At 36.4% G+C, this 14,763-nt stretch overlaps 1 protein-coding gene across 1 annotated transcript in view; it reads left to right on the plus strand.

Moving 5' to 3' along the window:
- The window catches only part of LOC133322917 (uncharacterized), a 52,102-nt gene that overhangs the window by 13,912 nt on the left and 23,427 nt on the right, over window positions 1-14,763 (plus strand). The window lies entirely within an intron of this gene.

Raw genomic sequence — 14,763 nt, forward strand, 5'->3', positions numbered from 1 at the left:
CAGATCTGAAGATAATAACAACTGCAACAAATCACAACAACATTTGAAACCAATTGCTGCAATATTTGTCAAAGACATTAATCAATACAAAACAATCTCCAAAGAAACATATTTTTCCATGGGATTTGTGAATAAAAAATGCATTTAAAAAATCATTGGAAATTATACGCACATTCTTGTATAACTAAAAAAAACAACTCCTAATAATAGACCTGAAAAGTCGGACCCGGCCGACTATATGATACCCTTCACAACTTTGGGTATATTCTACAAAGTCACCTAACTGACTTTCAAATCGGACGATAATATATATGGGAGCTATATCTAAATCTGAGCCGATTTTCACGAAACTTTGCAGGCATCATTATAGACTCAACTTAGTACGCTAAGCCAAATTTTAGGGACTTTAGTGCACCATTTTCCTTAAATCGGACGATAATATATATGAGGGCTATATCTAAATCTGAACCGATTTTCATGAAACTAAGCACACATCATTATAGACTCCATTTAGGACGCTATGCCAAATTTCGTGCAAATCGAAAGATATTTAGGGACTTTGGTGCACCATTTTCCTTAAATCGGACAAAAATATATATGGGAGCTATATCTAAATCTGAACCGATTTTCACGAAACTTTACGTACGTCATTCTAGGCCTGCTTCAGTACGCTATGCCAAATTTCGTGGAAATCGAAAAATATTTAGGGACTTTGGTGTACCATTTACTTTAAATCGGACGAAAATGTATATGGGAGCTATATCTAAATCTGGACCGATTTTTCCCAATTTCAATAGGGTTTGTCCTTGGGCCAAATAAATGAGCTGTGCCAAATTTCATCCAATTCGAATCATAAATGCGAACTGTACTTTGTTTATAATTTAACATCAACTGACGGACGGACGGACGGATGTTTATTCCAAGCCTGGGCAATATTTCGCAATATTTGCTCAATCGGGCCCGATTAGAGGTCAACAGCATATCATTCTTACACTGACATATTTTCCGAATATTACTAATGTTCAGTACAACCCTTCTAATTATGTCCTTCAGGGATAAATCTATATGCCATAGAATACAAATGTTGTAATTTTTCACACAAAAGTGAGGGTCCATTTGACTCGCTAAACATTGACCGATCTTTATCAAAACAGGCATGCCAATTCTTTGGTCCGATTCCCATCTCCATGTAAAAATTGCGGCCTCTGGGGCGACCAGAACGTTAGACAAAAAACCAGTGAGCGGAGCAGTATAGTCGGACGGGCCGAACATATGATACCCTACACAACATCCACGAAAAACTAACATTCTGGGGTTCTATATTCTTATCTTGGCAATATTTCGCGATATTTGCACCCTCTTGACCGACTAGAGGTCAACAAATATTACTAATATTGAGTACAGATTCCCTTCACGGTGGGTTGGGTTGTGATGTTCGGCTTTCAATTGTGGCCTATAGATCGACTCGAAAAAAAAACACCAAAAATTAAGTTTTCGGTCTAATTCATCCCAAAATTAGTATATGATCATCACCGAAAAATATAGCCGTAGTAGTTTACCATACCTGGATCCTCATGGAAAATTTAAAAGCGATCAGCGCTGTATTTCTGCCCTCTAGTGTGGTAATGGGTTACTGAATACTATATCAATACGTAAGCACCCGTAAATATTTAAGAATATCTCCCACATCCGAGTACATACGACAATGCAATTGGTATCAATTTAAAGGTCAACCCCTCCTTCTGGATATACTATCAACTTCTCGGGTCTATGTCCTTCAGGAGTAAATATATGCGCTATAGAATACAAATTTGGTAATTTTTCACACAAAAGTCAGAGTTCATTTGACCCGCTAAATATTGACCGATCTGTATCAAAACAGTCATGCTTATTCTTTGGCCCGATCCCCTTCTCCATGTAAATTAAGTATTTGGTCCATTACATCCCCTAAATATTAACCTATCTTTACCATAAACAATAGTGAAGATTGGTCCATAACTCTGGCCTGTATCGTGTTTACAAACTTTAATGGACAGACGGACAGACACACATGTCTAGATCGACTCAGCTAGTCGAGATATGACGACCGGTATACTTAAAGGTGGGTCTAGGACCAATATTTCGCGGCGTTACAAACTTTTGGGGCTGCACAAAGCTATAATACCCTGACAACATAGTTGTGTAGGGTATAAAAAGTTGTTGGTCCATTTCATCCCCAAAATATTATATTTACCAAAAACAAAAGGGGCCTTCATTTGGCAGAACCCATCCTACGTGCAAAATTTCGTGAAGATTGGTCCAAAATTGTGGCCTGTATCGTGTTTACAAATTATAATGGACAGACGGACGGACGGACACACATGTCTAGATCGACTCAGCTAGTCGAGATATGACGATCGGTATACTTAAAGGTGGGTCTAGGACCAATATTTTGCATAGTTACAAACTTTTGGGGCTGCACAAAGCTATAATACCCTGACAACATAGTTGTGTAGGGTATAAAAATCCACGACGTATGGTAGACCCAAGAAAAATATTAAAAAAAAATCCATGACTTATGATAGACCTAAGAAAAATATTTTCAAAAAATCCGTGTCTAATGACAGACGCTACAATTTTATTTAATCCACACCTATTGATAGACCTTCGATCGTGTTTTTAAAAAATCCACGCCTAATGATAGATCTTAGAAAATATATTTAAGAAGTCCACATATATTTTACTAAATCAAATTTACTCCGAATTAATTTTTACCACTGTGCTCTTAATGTAGCCCACTGTCCTCCCTTTAAAAATGAAATTTATTCATTGAATTGAACTTGCCTCTGTTTTCAATAATTCAAATCATCATTGATCAAATCACTCAATGATTCTTTTTATATGCTTTAAATGAAATAGAAATATTTGTGTGTGCCACACATCCCATTCAAAACAAATAAAATATATTCAAATAATATTCAAACGGGTGTTGAAATGAGGAATGCCAAAGTCATCAGCCGGAGCAGCAACAATAACAAATATTCTAATTTGATTTATTTGTTTATATACGTAAATGAAAAAAAAAATACTTTTCTATGAATTATTTTTATTATATGGGGTGTGACTTGGCAGCATTAACATCCGCTGGAAAAAATCTGCATGCATCTGTGATTCTTTTATAATTTTGCATTGATGGGTGTCCGGGGACGGGGAAATGCATTAAAAAAAAAAACAAAAACTATTTGTTATTTAAAAAAATATTTCTATAATGATGACATAAATATCTCTATATAAAAATTCTAAAATTATTTCAAATATATATTTTTGTTGATATTTTTATAATGATGACATAAATATTTTCTATTTAAAAAAATCCTAAAATATTACAAACAACACGTCCATGAATAGCGAGAAAAATGACACGAAGTCTGCTCTATAAATTCTTTGAAAATATTGCATAGAAAAAATCACTTGTGTCAGGTCATTGACCTCATCGCCTTAAAGAGCCTCAATTTTCGCTTGTCAATTTCCAATTATTATTCCCTTAATCGTGTGTAATTTTCAACATAATTTAGTTTTGATTTGCATATTAGATAATTACACGAGCGAGAGAGAAAGAGATTGCAGCTAAACGAATTTCCTAATTAATTTTCTTCATATGGGATAGGGTAGACAACACAGTGTGCCTAGGCTGGGAATCTCCACACATGTCCCAGCCAAACTGTCTGATAAACTCGTCAATTCCTTGTAGTTGTTGCATTGCAGCAACACCACTAATTACACACATTAACAACATTTGTGCATAAGAAATTAGATTAGATTGGAGTTTTGATTAACCCATTGGGGGCCAAAAAGGTAAAATAGCTTTCAGATCTTCAAAATCGGACTTTCAAAAGAAAAATGATAGACATAAGAAAAATATTTAAAAACCAGTGAGCGGAGCCGTATAGTCGGACGGGGCCGACCATACGATACCCTACACAACTACCACGAACTCTAACTTTCTGAGGATGTTTATTCTGAGTCTGAGTAGTATTTCGTGATATTTGCCCCCTGTTGTCCGATTAGAGGTCAACAACACCTCTTTCTTACTTTTTTGTAATATTCAGTACAGTCCTTCTAATTACTTGTCCAGATTACCTTCACGGTGGGTCGTGTTGTGATTTTCGGATTATACTCTACACGAAAACACAAAAAAAATTATGTTTTCCGTCCATTTCATCCCAAAATTGTATCCTGATCATCACCGAAAATTGTAGGCGTAGTTCTTGACTGTAACTGGAACTTCATGAAAAATGTCAAAGCCATCAGCGCGATATTTCTCCCTCTAATGTGGTAATGGGTTACTAAATAATATCTGAATACGTAAGCACCTGTAAATATTTGACTGTAACTCCCACATCTGAGTAGATACATCACTATATTTGGTATCAATTTAAAGGCCAACCACTCCTCTTGGATATGCTATCAACTCCTGGGGTCTACATCCTCCAGGAGTAAATATATATGCCATAGAATACAAATTTTGCCATTTTTCACACAAAAGTCAGGGTCCATTTGACCCGCTAAATATTGACCGATCTTTATCAAAACATGCATGCTTATTCTCTGGCCCGATCCCCTTCTCCATGCAAAATTTCGCGGTGTTTGGGCCATAATTGCGGCCTCTGGAGCGACCAGAAATACCGACAAAAATTTAGTATTTGGTCCATTTTATCCCCTAAATATTAACCGATCTTTTCCAAAAACAATAGGGGTCTTCATTGGCCAGAACCCATCCTACATGCAAAATTTCGTGAAGATTGGTCCATAACTGTGGCCTGTATCGTGTTTACAAATTATAATGGACAGACGGACGGACGGACGGACACACATGTCTAGATCGACTCAGCTAGTCGAGATATTACCGATCGTCATATCTCGACTAGCTGAGTCGAGGTCTAGGTGGGTCTAGGACCAATATTTCGCGGCGTTACAAACATTTGGGGCTGCACAAAGCTATAATACCCTGACAACATAGTTGTGTAGGGTATAAAAACCAGGCCTAAGGATAGAAAATTATTTAAAAAACCTCGCCCTATGAACTTAGAAAAATATTTTTTAAAGAACCCACGCTTAAAGATAGATTTTAGAAAAATATTTTTAAGAAATCCATGCCTAATGACAAACCTTAGAATAATATTTTAAATATATATTTTTTATTTCGTCCTTTATATATACCAGATCAAGGTTTTAAGTTGTGTACTTACCCAAGCAAAGCCAGATACCGGAACCTGTAATAAAAGGGGAAAAATAATAATATTACAAAAAATAATTAAACATCAAATATTCGATAAAAATCCATGCCTTGTTTAGGACTCTAAAAAAATATTCTTTAAAAAATCCACGCCTTGTGTGGATCCCTTGTGACAGAACTTTCGTTCCATAAGCCGAGCTTAGAAAAGATTTTCAGGCAGGTCGGTTTTTTGCACAGTTCTTCCAATTTGAAAGACCATATTCAGCAATGTTATCTTCCACTTGATCTTTCCAGCTTATTTGTGGCCTTCCCTTCTGCGTGAATCATTAGCTGGTTCGCTTTTATATGCCTTCTGGCATATAAAAAAAAAGATCTTCTTCCATTCTCACAACATGACCTAGCCAACGTAGTCGCTGCAGCTCAATACGTCTAACAATGTCGATGTCCGAGTTAACTCATGGTTCATTCGAGGGCGAACCCGGAAAAACTGTTCTTCAAAAAATCCGCGCCTTGTGTTGACCCCTGAAAAAATATTCTCTAAAAAAATCCACGCCTTGTGTGGATCCCTTGTGACAGAACTTTCGTTCCATAAGCCGAGCTTAGAAAAGATTTCCAGGCGCGTCGGTCTTTTGCTCAGTTTTTCCAATTTAAAAGACCATATTCGGCAATGTAATCTTCCACTTAATCTTTCCATCTTATTCGTGGCCTTCCCCTTCTGCGTGAACCATCAGCTGGTTCGCTTTTATATGCCATTTGGGCTGGGCATCTTCATCCATTCTCACAACATGACCTAGCCAACGTAGTCGCTGCAGCTGAATACGTTTAACAATGCCGATGTCCGAGAATAGCTGCTACAGCTCATGGTTTATTCGACGGAGATATACACCGTCAACGCAGATCGGCCCATAGATCTTTCCGAGAATTTTTCTCTCAAACACTCCAAGAGTTGCCTCATATGCTTGCGCAAGAACCCATGCTTCAGATCAACATAACAGCACGGGTCTGGCGGGCCTTGCTTTTAAGTTGTTTGCTCAGACCATAGTAGCATATGTTGGCCATCACTATACTTCTCCGAATTTCAAAACTAATGTCATTCGTTTTGTTTATGGCTCTTTGACTACCTCGAAACTGTAGTTCTCCAGTTCCACAGTTAGTCCGAGTCTACTGGACGTCTTGCGCGTTGATACCATCAGCTTGGTCTTCTCACCGTTTACTGCCAGACCCACTTTGGCAGACTCCTTCTTCGATTTCTACAAAGGTGACTGTTACCGCTCTCAATGTTCGACCCATTATGTCGATGTCATCGGCGTAGGCGAGTAACATGTATTGTTTGGTGTACAGAGTGCAATTGCTGTTCACTTTTGCCTCTCGTATAACCTTTTAAAAAGATCACACGACAAACTGTCACCTTGTCTGAAACCTCCTTCGGTATAAAAGGGCTCCGAGAGGTCCTTTCCGACTTTATCTGCTAATCTTGTGCCACTTGAAGTTATCCCGCATAGCCGAATTAATTTTGCAGAAATGCCAAACACAGACATGGCTTTATACACCTCTGAACGAATAGGGCTGTCGAATGCGGCTTTATAGTCGACGAATATTTGGAGTGTGTCGATGTGTTTTTCGTGGGTTTTTTCCAAGATTTGGCGCAGAGTGAAAATCTGGTCAATGTTGGATTTGCCAGGTCAGAAGCCGCATTGGTATGGTCCAATAATGTCATTAACCATTGGCTTCAGTCGTTCACACAGTACGCTGTATAGCACTTTATATGCGATGGGAAGGATTCTTATTCCTCTACAGTTAGCACATATCGTCTTGTCTTCTTTTTTTTGTGCACGGGACACAGGATGCCGATGTTCCAATCATTGGGCATGTATTCTTCCAGCCAAATTGTACCAATCAGCTGGTGCATGCTCCTTACGAGCATCTGACCACCAGTCTTGAATAGTTCGGCTGGTAACCCGTCGGCTACTTTATTGTTCTTGAGCCGATTAATTGATTTTATGACCTCATCTTGGCTAGGTGGTATACTATACCATCATATCACATTGGTTGTGGAGTATCTTCTTCACCGCCACTATTTGATACCAGAAGTTTTTCAAAATGCTCCTCCCAGATCCTCAACGCCCTGTCTGTGTCTGTCACCTGGTATCCTTCTTTATCTCTACAGGAGGATGTGCCTGCACCAAAGCCTTCGGTTTGGTGTTTTACTCGGATTTCATTCTGACTCCTGCACATTTCGATTTGCTCACGCTCACGTTTTTCTTGTTCTTTCTTCTTTTTTTCTGAGAACACGTTTCCCTTCCCCCTTTTCTCCTGATAATTCTTTATCACATTAAGTGTTGCTACTGTCTGTAGGATTGCCCTATACGCTGCGTTTTTCTCATCAGTAGCATTACGACACTCCTGATCGTACCATGGGTTTCTTGTCGGTGATTTTGGGTACCCAAGTGTTGGAGTGGGCAATTTTTCTTTAAAAAATCCACGCCCTGTTCAGACCCTGAAAAAAGTCTTCTTTAAAAAATCCACGCCTTGTTAGACCCTGAAAAAAGTCTTCTTTAAAAAATCCACGCCTTCTTTAAAAAATCCACGCCTTGTTCAGACCCCGAAAAAATTCTTCTTTAAAAAATCCACGCCTTGTTCAGACCCTGAAAAAAGTCTTCTTTAAAAAATCCACGCCTTGTTCAGACCCTGAAAAAAGTCTTCTTTAAAAAATCCACGCCTTGTTAGACCCTGAAAAAAGTCTTCTTTAAAAAATCCACGCCTTCTTTAAAAAATCCACGCCTTGTTCAGACCCCGAAAAAATTCTTCTTTAAAAAATCCACGCCTTGTTCAGACCCTGAAAAAAGTCTTCTTTAAAAAATCCACGCCTTGTTCAGACCCTGAAAAAAGTCTTCTTTAAAAAATCCACGCCTTGTGTGAATCCCTGAAAAAAGGCTTCTTTAAGAAATACACGCCTTGTGTGGATTCCTAAAAAAGCTATTCTTTAAAAATCCACGCCTTGTTTAGACCCCGAAAAACTATTCTGTAAAAAATCCAGGCCTTGTGTGGATCCCTAAAAAATATTCTTTAAAAATCCACGAATAAATCCTTAACCCCCCACAATGGGTTAAAAATTCACTATGTACGAAAATTAAACTCCATATGCGGCACGTTTGCAATTGAGGTCATGAAGGCAAGTTGGCGGTAAAAGCAGAAAGACAGGCAGTCAGGCTGACTGCCTGCATGGCTGTCATATATGTTGTCAGAAACAAGTGCAATGTACTTCAAATAGGGTTTAAGCGGTTTGTGTGCATCTGTGTATTTATGTATGTATGAATGTGTGTTTGTTTTCCTAAGAGCTTTTCCTCACTATGTTTTTTTTTTTTTGTTTTAAATTGATAGTAATCAACGTGTTGCATCAAAACTAGTCGTTATTGAACCTCCTCCCCCAAGAAGACTTCAGCAAGCAAAGACGAAGTGGAACTTCGTCGTCTAGTTTTTATTGCATTTGTGTTGTTGTTGGTGGTGAGGAAACTAATGACAAACTTTTCGGTTGATAGGCAACTTTTTTTGTGCTCAAGTCGTTAAAAAGTGGCGTGGCAAAAACAAATGGAAAAATGCCACAAAGATAAGTTTTGTTGTTGCTTCAGTTGAAACAACAATTCAATTGGTGGGAATTTTGTTTTGTTTACTTCAATTTGGAAAACTAATGAAACATTCAGCAGAAGTCTTGATGATAGGGTTTGACATAATTAGAGGGTGTTAAGCGGGTGGTTTTTGAAAAGGGAGATAAAATAAATATTTTAGGCATTGAATCTAATTTCTTTTTAATAATGGTTTTTTTAATAATGGCTAATAAATATTGAAAACAAATAGTTGTCTTATGGATAATTTTTATAATTTGTTTATGTGAATTTATAAACAATTTTTGGATTTGTTTTGTTTATTTCTAAACTAAGCCATGTGTTGTTTATCTTGTTGGCAAATATCAAATTAATTTGAAAATTCCCTAATAATTTGCTGATTTCATTGTATAATTATATACGTGTGCTATATCTTTTGCTACCATCTGTTGCATATACTCGGAACAAAGATTTTAAAATCGTTCCAGGAATTGTTAGAAACTCATATATTTGAATAAAATACAAAATAATTTATGGGCTCATAACACAGTGACTCAATATCGAGCTCATGGTCTTAGGGATTAAAAGAAATTCTTATGAGGAATAAAATCCCTTGCGGGAATATTAAGAATACATAGAGATTGTAAATACCGCCTATTTATGTCTACTATATTGAATCGCTAATACAACATCCTACACCCCTTTTCCGGGTCGATTCGATTCAAAATGGATAGTTTTATAATACTTATACTCATATGTTTTCAATATCCAAACGAATATTGGTATGGTCCTTGTTTTGATATAGCCTCAATATAACCGTACCTCCCGATTTAAGGTAATTTTTGTCTATAAGCCACATTTTACAATCAAATTGACTGTAATTTGGCACATGCGTGGACATATGTCCACATTTTTTGGTAGTCCCCATATCGACGCCTCCGAAGAATAGTATGCTAAGTCTGAAAAGTGAGTTTTTCAGTAGAAGCTCTCAAATAATGGAAGTTTCTTATATCTTACGTGCCATGCTAAGTACATTTTTGCTTATAACTTTGGTTTGGATTGGCCGATGATTACCAAAATTTCAGAGAATTTAAATTAAGGACCGTAGTACGTAGAACTTTAAAACATGCTAAGTCGACTTAGCATACTATGGTTCGGAGGCGTCGATATAAAGATACCCCTATTTGAGTATTTAGGCAAATATTGGGTATAAACTCATTAACTGGCGAACCACTTGATAAAGGCGGCCAATATTTGGGTCACATGTTTTTTAATATCAAAGCGAATACTGGTATGGAAAATGAGGTCTCTGGTCCATGTTTTGATATAGCATCCATATAACCGTTCCTGCCCATTTGAGGTATTTTTATCAATTGTCCACGTTTTACAATCAAATTGGATATAAATTTGCCAGTTAATAAATTTAATTTTTACGTGGACCTACGTCGATAAATTTTTGCATATTAGGAACCATAAAGAACTCTCTGTGCCAAATTACAGCCAATTTGATTGTAAAATGTGGCTAATAGACAAAAATTACCTTCAATTGGGAGGTAACGAGAATTACAGAAAATTTGGTAAGAAAATAGTGTTTAAATCTTAAAAATACGGAAATAGGCCAGGACCTTCATATGAGGGCTAAGTCAAAATATGGACTTATATTTATGATTTTCTGCATAGTTGTATGTCAGCCTCACAAATCCGAAACACTAAATTACAGACAAAAATATGGAAATACGTCAAAAATCTTCAAAATATCGGAGTGAAGCGGGACCTTTTTTCGGGAGCTGTAGAAAAACGATGGCCGATATTGAAGATAGATACTAGAAGGAGTGGACCGATAAATCTTATATTACATAATTATACATGCATGGTTAAAATATAAGGTTGTGAAAAATGTACTTAAAATCGGTATTACATTAAAAAATTAATTTCAGCAAAAATTTGTTTCCAATTTGTGTGGGAGGTACCAGAAGTAGAGGATTACCACATTTTAAAAAAATTTACACATTGTGAGGTAGGGAGGGAGAGAGGCAGTCGGACGGAAGGGACATTGGTAAATCGAATCCACATTGTCTGAAACTAATTTGATCCAAGCAAACATGGGGTCTAAAACCAATATTTCGATTAGGTACATTTTTGTCGTATCAAAGTTCATATACTCTCATTGGCCATAAGGCTGAGGGTATAAAAATCGCACTAACATTTCTATGAAATTCAATTCCGTCCCAGGCCAATGTTGCTCCTTTTCAATTTGAACCTATATTTCTAACATGCACACAGACAAAAAATGATTATAATACCAATCAAGCTTTATTTTTATGGTTCATGTACCTCACCTAAAATACGAGTACAATTTCTTATAATCTTCAGAAAGCCACAATTTTTTCAAAAATATGTAAAAGTTTCATTAATTGCAAAACTATTTTCTTACTTCGTCTTACTTTAACACTTTTTACGCTCATTTGTTATTCTCTTTTTTGCTATTCTAACGAATGCATCCCTAAAAAACACCATTCACTGCATCTCCTTTCACTTGATGGTTGTTAGTTTTGTAACGGTGTGTTTGGCTTTTCAATCTAACAAACTCCGTATCCCTACATACTGGATTGTGGTTAGTTTAGCAATGTATTGCCTGCTCTGCATTGCTATTATAAAATTCACATATGTGTTTTCCAAATTATTTCGATATAAACTCCAGATGTTATAAGTCAGTGTTTAACATTGTTATATCGCAAGATTGTTCTAATTTTGACTTGCAAACATAGACGTGAATAAGGCAAAAAGACAAGACATAGCAGAGATAAATCAACCGATTAATTGCTAATCTGATCTCATCTAGGTTAGGTGGTATACACTCTATACCGTCATCTCTTATAGGCTCTGGGGCAGCTACTTCACTGGTACTATTTGAAGCTTTTCAAAATGCTCCTTCCAGATCCTCAACACTCTGTTTGTATATATCACCAGGTTTCCTTCGATATATCTACAGGATGTGCCTGAACCAAAACCTTCGGTGTGGTGTTTTACTCGTTGGTAAAATTTCCGGACATCATTCTGACTCCTGTAAATCTCGATTTGCTCACGCTCACGTTATTCGTGTTTTTTCTTTTGAAAATGCGTTTCTCCTCTCCCCTTTTCTCCTCTATCTTTTATTTTCTCCTTTCTTGCATTGCGCGTTGCTTCCGTTTGCAGGGTTGCCATATATGATGCGTTTTTCACATCAGTAGCATTACGATACTCATGATCGTAGCACGGATTTCCTGATGGCCTGTATTATAGCATGTCTCGTCTCGCCCTGTATTATAGCATGTCTCGTTTCATGACAGCTATAATACAGGGCGTAATCATCTGATTTACTTACGCCAGTCCATTTCCATCACATTTCCTATAAGGCAATAATATTAAATGAAAGAGGGACCTAGATAAGCCTGGGCTTTGCCATGTTAAATACAATTAGAGCTGTGGTATCTATCATTGCCTACATCACCCTTAATGAGTGGTTGGCTGGATTAAATAGAAAACCATAATTCAATTTTTTGGAAACCTCGAATGAGGGCTCATATTATTTAATAGTAAAAGCTCTTTTTTTTGAGAAGCTCTCGTTATCTAATCTACCTACCAAAAAATATAAATATCGGCCTATCATTGTGCCTTGACCCCATAAGGCCCTACGTGTTTTTTTTTCAATCGAAGTAGATGTAATTTGTAGTTTCGGGACATTGGTGTTTAAAAAACTTCTTTCCAGATAGATCTATATAAAGGGAATCATATTCATTATGTTGAATATGGTTCCCTTTTCGATTTTTTCTGTCCGCAATTTTTACTTATTTTTACGGAGAATAATAATACTCATGTTCTGACATAATTATCTGACATTGTTAAAAACGATATCAAACAAAGGACACAACTTTTCTTGGGACTTTTGAATACAGTCGTTATAACCGAAATGTCGTTATAAACAATTTCAGTTTATAAGGGTCCAAATCGATATGAGGCATTTTGAATGTCTACCTCAAGGTGGAGGGTATAAAAGTTCGGTTCTACATTTCCGTAGATAACATGTTTCCTTTCAAATCTATGTGCGGTGATCTAATAAATTGAAATGATTCACACACCTCATAACTTCTGGTCTGGTGCTAAGTAGCAGAATTGTGTTCAACATGACACAATTGCACTGACACGGATCATCATTTGCATATCAATGCAGGCAACTGTCATGATTTCGTTTTTTTTTTTTCATTTGTATTTTCTCGAAAAGATTGAAGCGTATCATCAAAATGGAAATTTCTAAAAAAATTGAGGTAATACTGACGAATCAGTCAGAATTCCTTGTCGTACTAAACGTACCCCCCACCTTGATGGTGTCTAAGCAGAACATGAAATGCGCAGTAGTCAGTTAGTTAATTTGTTTGTTCCTCATCTTAGATCAGACGACGATGATGACCCGGAAAGTGGCCGTCGTCTTTGTGTGTGACTTTGTTGGCGATTGTGGGAGGTTGATTTCGAAGTGATCATTAAATGAAAAAATTAGTCGGGAATTTGTGTTTTGAAATAATTGCAATTTTATTAAGTCGCACAAACACACAATCGCATATACACATGCCACAATTATTGTTATTAGTTGTTGCTGTTGGCATGACAAAATTGTTGTTGTTCTGGATGATGGGCTTAGATAATTTGAAGGAAAAATAAATGTGAGAAAAAATTTTAAAACAATAGAATTATTGTTAATTTGTTGAAATTTTGTCATGATTGCAACTCATAAAAAATATATTTTTTTAAAAATCCGGACATATTTTGGTATTCAAAAAATACTTTTTTAAAAAATCCACGCCTATGGTAGGCCTTGAAAAAATATTCTTTAAAAAATCCACGCCTATGGTAGGCCTTGAAAAAATATTCTTTAAAAATTCCACGCCTATGGTAGGCCTTGAAAAAATATTCTTTAAAAATTCCACGCCTATGGTAGGCCTTGAAAAATATTCTTTAAAAAATCTACGCCTATGGTAGGCCTTGAAAAAATATTCTTTAAAAAATCCACGCCTATGGTAGGCCTTGAAAATTATTCTTTAAAAAATCCGCGCCTACGGTAGGCCTTGAAAAAATATTCTTTAAAAAATCCACGCATATGGTAGGCCTTGAAAAAATATTCATTAAAAAATCCACGCCTATGGTAGGCCTTGAAAAAATATTCTTTAAAAAATCCACGCCTATGGTAAGCCTTGAAAATTATTCTTTAAAAAATCCGCGCCTATGGGAGGCCTTGAAAAAATATTATTTAAAAAATCCACGCATATGGTAGGCCTTGAAAAAATATTCTTTAAAAAATCCACGCCTATGGTAGCCCTTAAAAAAATATTCTTTAAAAAAATATTCTTTAAAAAATCCACGCCTATGGTAGGCCTTGAAAAAATATTCTTTAAAAAATCCACGCCTATGGTAGGCCTTGAAAAAATATTCTTTAAAAAATCCACGCCTATGGTAGGCCTTGAAAAAATATTCTTTAAAAAATCCACGCCTATGGTAGGCCTTGAAAAAATATTCTTTAAAAAATCCACGCCTATGGTAGGCCTTGAAAAAATATTCTTTAAAAAATCCACGCCTATGGTAGGCCTTGAAAAAATATTCTTTAAAAAATCCACGCCTATGGTAGGCCTTGAAAAAATATTCTTTAAAAAATCCACGCCTATGGTAGGCCTTGAAAAAATATTCTTTAAAAAATCCACGCCAAGGTAGGCCTTGAAAAAAATATTCTTTAACACATCTTCGCCTATGGTAGGCCTTAAAATATATCCTTTAAAAATCCAAGCTTATGGTAGGCCTTGAAAAAATATTCTTTATTAAATCCACGCCTATGGTAGGCCTTGAAAAAATATTCTTTAAAAAATCCACGCCTATGGTAGGCCTTGAAAAAATATTCTTTAAAAAATCCACGCCTATGGT

The sequence above is a fragment of the Musca vetustissima genome, unplaced genomic scaffold, assembly GCF_032173495.1.
Source record: "Musca vetustissima isolate MV318-11 ecotype Yass unplaced genomic scaffold, APGP_CSIRO_Mvet_v1 utg29163, whole genome shotgun sequence".
NCBI classification, from domain to species: domain Eukaryota; kingdom Metazoa; phylum Arthropoda; class Insecta; order Diptera; family Muscidae; genus Musca; species Musca vetustissima.